The 6643-nt window shown below is 38.5% G+C and overlaps 1 pseudogene; it reads right to left on the bottom strand.

The window, feature by feature from the left end:
- Positions 1-3590: 3590 nt before the first annotated feature.
- LOC108316367 lies at positions 3591-5587 on the bottom strand (annotated as a pseudogene).
- Positions 5588-6643: the final 1056 nt, after the last annotated feature.

Here is a 6643-nt window from a genome sequence, read left to right as displayed (position 1 = left end):
ATCCATTAAATGGGTTGTTTCGAGTTTGGGACTATTGCAAATAAAGCTTCTATAAACATTCACGTACAAGTCTTTTGTGAGCATGTTTTCATTTCTCTGGGATAAATATCCAGAAATGCAATTGTTGGGTTGTGAGGTAATTTCATGTTTAAAATTTTAAAGAAATTGCCAAACTCTTCCAGAGTGGTAGTACTATTCTACATTCCCTCCACATTGTGTTAGTGATCTAGTTCCTCACCAGCATTTGGCCCGTCACTATTTTTTCCCACATTATTTTAAATCAAACTTTCAGATCGTTCTAGATCTACAAAAAAGTTGCGAAGATAGTACAGACTTCTCGTACACCCCCTCGCCCAGTTTCCCCTACTGTTAACGTCTCTTCATTTTACAGAACTGTTGTCACACCTTGGGAGCCAGGACCAGCACACTTGTACTAACTAAGCTCTACAGTTTACTCACATTTTACTAGTTTGCTCCGTTGTCCTTTCTCTGACTCTGGGTACCACATTACTTTTCTTTGTCATGTCTCCTTAGCCTTTTCTTGTCTGCGAGAGTTTCTCAGACTTTCCTTGTTTGGGATGATCTTGACAGTTTTGAGGAATGCTGGCTGGATACTGTGTAGAATATCCCTCAGTGTGGGTTTGTTTGATGTTTTTCTCATGGCAAGACAGGGGTTATTGATTTTGGGAGGATTATCACAAAGGGGCAGTGCCATTCCCAGCACAGGGTATTAAAGGGACATACATGAAATTGACATGACTGATGATGTTGACCTTATCACCTGGGCAAGGGTGTTTGCCAGGTTTTTTTCCTATAACGTTAACCTTTTCCTCCCTTTCCACACTTTACAGTCCAAAGGCAAGTTACCAAGTGCTGACCAGTACACAAATGGTTAAGGGTTAAGCCCCCATCTCCTTGAGGGAGAAATATTTGCATAAATTATTTGGAATTCTCCTTTGTGGAAGATTTAACTATTTTAAAAAGTTAAGAGATGTATTTTTAGAGCAGCTTTATTTTTTCAGACAACTTGAACAGAGTGCAGAGTCCCCACAGACTTCCTCTCCTCTTTCCCTGCCACCCCAGCAGCTTCCACTAGTAACATATCCCATTAATGGAGTACATTTGTTACAACAGACAAAAGTTTATGTATTAGCTAAATTATTACAGTTTTCATTATTTTATTAATGAATTTGATACATTATTAACTAAATTATAATCTAGATATTTATATATTATTAACTGAAGTCTCTGGATCTTAACAAATGCATAATGTGTCATGCATCCCCCACACAATATCAAAATATGTACACGTCATCCAAATACACTCTGTGAAATAGTTTCACTGCCCTAAAAATCCTGTCCTGTGCCTATTCATCCCTCCATCTCCCTCCCCTTCAGCAACTACTATCTTTACTGTGTCTATAATTTCACCTTTTCTAGAATGTTATATAGTTAGAATCATATGGCATGTGATTTTTTTAGATTGATTATTTTTCATATAGCCATAGCTTTTAAGGTTCCTTTATATCTTTTCATGGCTTGATAGTTCATTTCTTTTCACCCTGAATAATACTTCATTGAATCCATGTATCACAGTTGTTTATCTATTTATCTACTGAAGGATATTTTGGTTGCTTCCAGGTTATGGCAAGCAAGTATAAATTCTCTATCAACATTTGTGTGCAGATTTTTCGTGTGGATATGTTTTCAACTACTTGGGTAAATACCAAGGAGTGCAACTTCTGGGTCTACAATAAGATCGAACATTCAGGTGAGGGATCAAATCCTACACATTGAGTACAGTGTACCCTACTCGGGTGATGAGTGTACCGAGATCTCAGAAATCACCACTAAAGTATCTATCCATGTAACCAAACACCGCCTGTTCCCCCAAAAACTATTTTAAAAGAACAGACATTCTTCCAAGTGGCTATATCATTTTGCATTCCCACCATCAATGAATGTTGCTATTGTTCTACCTCCTCTTCACCATTTGGTGTGCCAGTATTATAAATTTTTGCTATTATTCTGATGGAGATAATGTTCAATACCTAATAGTATGTGATGTTAAGCATATTTTCATATGTTTATATTTGTAATCTGTGTATCTCCTTTGGTGAAATGTCTGTTCAGATCTTTTGCCCACTGTTTAATTGGACTGCTTGTCTTATTGTTGATTTTTAAGAGTTCTTTGTATATTTTGTGTACAAATTCTTTAGCCGACATATGTTTTGCAAAGATATTCTCCCAGTCTGCGGCTTGTCTTTTCATTCTCTTAACAGTATCTTTCACGGAGCAGAAGCTTTCATTTTAATGAAATCTAAGTTATTACATTTTTCTTTCATAGATTGTACTTTCAGTGTTTTGTCTAAAAAGTCATCACCAAACCCAAGATCACCTAGATTTTCTCCTATATAATCTTCTAAAAGTTTTACAGTTTAGCTTCATGATCCACTAGGTTCATGATCCACTATCAATTAATTTTTTTGGAAAGGATAAGTTCTGCATCTTTTTTTTTTTTTGGTATGCTCGGTTATTCTCAGCAACATTTGTTGGAAATACTATTCTTTCTCCATTGGATTGCTTTTGGTCATTTGTCAAAGATCATTTGACTATATTTTCATGGGTCTACTTCTGGGCTCTCTACTCTGTTCTACTGACTTATTTGTCTATTCTTTCATCAGTACCACACAGTCTTGATTACTGTAGCTTTATAACAAGTCTTGAAGTTGGTTAGTGTCAGTTCTCCAACTCTGTGCTTAACCTACTTCAACACTCTATCAGTTGTCCTGGGTCTTTCACTTTCCCATATATACTTTATAATCAGTTTGTTAATATCCACACAATAACTTGCTGGGATTTTTAACTGTGATTGCATTGAACTGTCAGATTATTTGGAAAGAATTGACATGTTAACCATATTAAGTCTTCCTGTTCATGAATGTAGACTTTCTCTTCACTTACATTGTTGATTTCTTTCATCATAATTTTATCGTTTTTCTCATATTTCCTTGCACATGTTTTGTGAGATTTATGCCTAAGTATTTTATTTTGCAGGGTGCTGATGTAAATGGTGATACATTTTTAATTACAAATTCCAACTGTTCACTACTGGTATATAGAAAAGCAGTTGACTTGTATATTAACCTTGTATCCTGCAACCTCGTATAATCACTTATTAGATCAAGTTTTTGTGTCTGTGAATTTTTTGAATATTCTATATAGACAATCATATCATCTGCAAAGAAAGTTTTCTTTCTTCCTTCTCAATTTATACACCTTTTGTTTCCTTTTCTTCTCTTAATGTTCTAGCTAGGACTTCCAGTATGATGATAAATAGGAGTGGTAAGAAGGATCATTCTTGCATTATTAATTCAATTATTTTTATGGTGCCAATTTTAAATAGTTTTATTTAAGCATTCCATTTTCCACTTAGAATACAGTGTTTATAAAGTGCAATGTTATTTCCTTACCCTGTGTACGTGTTCCATATTCAAGTATTGAGAATGCCCAGTAACTTACTATAACAGCGGAACCTTTTAGATCCTTCAATGTTTTAAGTAGGCGGAACAATGCTACACTAAACTTGGGTTGGCTTAATCAACCTCTTCAATGGTGGGCCCTGAGGAAGTACCACCAGAGGGAGGAGCTCCACCACCAGGGAATCCCCCAGGCATTCCTCCTGGCATGCCTCCTGCACTTTGGTACAGCTTGGTGATGATGGGGTTTCAGATTTTCTCTAGGTCTTTCTGCTGATGTTCACATTCTTCCTTCTCGGTGGTCTGATTCTTATCGAGCAGTTGATAATTTCATTACACTTGTCCAGAATCTTCTGTTTGTCCTCATCATTAATATTGCCTTGAGGTTTCTCATCTTCCACAGTTGCTTTCATGTTGAATGCATAGAACTCAAGTGAATTCTCGGATGACACTTTGTCCCTCTGCTTCTTATCTTCCACTTTGTACTTCTCAGCTTCCTGGACAATACGGTCACTGTCCTCCTTGCTCAAATGGCCCTTGTCATTAGTGCTAGTGATCTTGTTCTCTTTTCCAGTACTCTTGTCCACAGCAGAGACATTGAGGATGCCATTGGCATCAATATCAAAAGTGACTTCAATCTGAGGAACATGTGCAGGAAGTACGCCTGTGAATTCAAACTTGTGAAGCAGGTTGTTATCCTTGGTCGTGGCATGCTCATGTTCATAAACCTGAATAAGCACATCAGGCTGGTTGTCAGACTAGGTAGTGAAGGTCTGTGTCTCCTTGGTAGAAGTGGTAGTATTACACTTGATGAGGATGGTCATGACTACACCAGCAGTTTCAGTACCAAGGGAAAGAGGAGTGACATCCAAGAGCAGCAAATATTGAACATTTTCAGACTTATCTCCAGAAAGAATGGCTGCCTGGGCAGCTGCACCATAAGCAACTGCTTCTTCAGGGTTGATGCTCTTATTCAGTTCTTTTCTATTGAGGATGTCTTGGAGAAGCTCCTGAATCTTGGGGATATGAGTAGAACCACCAACCAGGACGATATCATGAATCAGTCACTTGTCTAGCTTGGCATCTTAAAGGGCTTTCTTTATGGGGTCCAGGGTGTCATGGAACAGGTCAGCATTCAGTTCTTCAAATCGGGCATGGGTAATGGAGGAGTCAAGTCAATTCCTTCGTAGAGAGAATCTATCTCAATACTGGCCTGGGTGCTTAGGCCAGTATTGAGAGTACGCTTAGCACGTTCATAAGCTGTATGTAGGTGTCTTATAGTTCTCTTGTTCTCACTGATGTCCTTCTTATGCTTGTGCTTGAACTCAGCAATAAAATGGCTAACCATTCAGTTGACAAAATCTTCTCCACCCAAGCGGGTGTCTCCAGCTGTAAATTCCACCTCGAAGATTCCATCCTCAGTAGTGAGGACTGACACATCAAAAGCACCACCTCCCAGGTCAAAGATCAGCATGTTTCTTTCTGCCCCAACCTTTTTGTGTAAGCCATAAGCAATAGCAGCAGCAGTTGGCTCATTAATAATTCTAAGTACAATGAGACCAGCAAGTGTTCCAGCTCTTTGGTAGCCTGATGCTGAGAGTCATTAAAGTAAGCTGGCGCTGTGACCACAGCATTGGTAGACTTCTGCAATTTCCTTCATCTTTGTCAGAACCATAGAGGATATCTCCTCCGGATGGAAGCTTTTAGTCTCTCTCTTGTATTCTACTTGGACCTTGGGCCTGCCAGCATCATCCACCACCATGAAGGGCCAATGCTTCATATCAGACTGAAGAACAGCATGATCAACTTCGTCCAATCAGATGTTTGGCATCAAAAACCTTGCTGGTGGGTTTCACTGCAACTTGATTCTTTGCAGCATCACCAATCAATTGTTCAGCATTTGTCAAGGCAACATAGCCTGGAATGGTTTGGTTTCCCTGATCATTGGCAATTATCTCTAATTTTCCATGCTGGAAAACATGTATACAAGAGTAGGTGGTGCCAAGATGAATATCAACTGCAGATCCCTTCGACATGGTTGCTGGCGTGTAGGCCTGGCTCCGACAACGAAGAAACACACAGGAACCCCGACAGCTGCAGGCGAGTTCAATGAGCTAGTTCAAATATTTTTATTTCAGTTATTCTGATAAGCATGATTTTTTTTTGCATGGTTTCTTATGATTTTTTTTCCATTTCCCTAATGATGAATGATATCAAAGATTTTTTTCATGTACTTATTTGCTATTTGTATATTCTCTTTAATGAAATTTTTTTCATGTCTTTTGCTTATTTTCTTTTTTTTTTTTGTTTTTGAGATGGAGTTTTGCTCTTGTTACCCAGGCTGGAGTGCAATGGCGCGATCTCAGCTCACCGCAACCTCCGCCTCCTGGGTTCAGGCAATTCTCCTGCCTCAGCCTCCTGAGTAGCTGGGATTACAGGTACGTGCCACCATGCCCAGCTGATTTTTTGTATTTTTAGTAGAGACGGGGCTTCACCATGTTGACCAGGATGGTCTCGATCTCTTGACCTCGTGATCTACCCACCTCGGCCTCCCAAAGTGCTGGGATTACAGGTGTGAGCCACTGCACCCGGCCTGTCTTTTGCTTATTTTCTAATTGGATTGACTTTTTTTCCTGTTGAGTTTGGAGAGTTCCTTATATAATCCAGATATAAGTATTTTATCAGATATGTGGCATGTAAATATTTTCCCTGTCTGTAGCTTGACTTTTCATCCTCTTAACAGAGCCTTTTGCAGAGTAAAAAGCTTTTGGTGTCAAGTCTAGGAACTCTTTGCTTATGCCTAAATCCTGATGGTTTCCTTCTAACAATTTTATAGCTTTACATTTACATTTAAATCTTCACCCATTTTAAGTTAGTTTTTGCGTAAGATATGAGACGAGGTTCAAAATATTCTTTTGTATTTTGTTTGCCTGTGGATGTCTAATTGCTTCAAGACCATTTATATAAAAGACAATTTTTCCTCCATTGAATTCCTTTGGCACCTTTGTCAAGAAGCATTTGGGGTCATTTGTGTGGAGCTATTTCTAGGTTCATTCTGTTTCATTGGTCTGTATGTCTTTTCTTCTACCACACAATCTTGTTTTATTGCAGTGATAAAATAAGTCTTGACATCATGTAGACTAAATTCTCCCAATTTATCTTTC

This window comes from Cebus imitator, unplaced genomic scaffold, assembly GCF_001604975.1.
Source record: "Cebus imitator isolate Cc_AM_T3 unplaced genomic scaffold, Cebus_imitator-1.0 Scaffold187, whole genome shotgun sequence".
NCBI classification, from domain to species: Eukaryota; Metazoa; Chordata; class Mammalia; order Primates; family Cebidae; genus Cebus; species Cebus imitator.
Note: the sequence above shows the minus strand (reverse complement) of the source record. Positions and strands in the feature narration are given on the sequence as shown.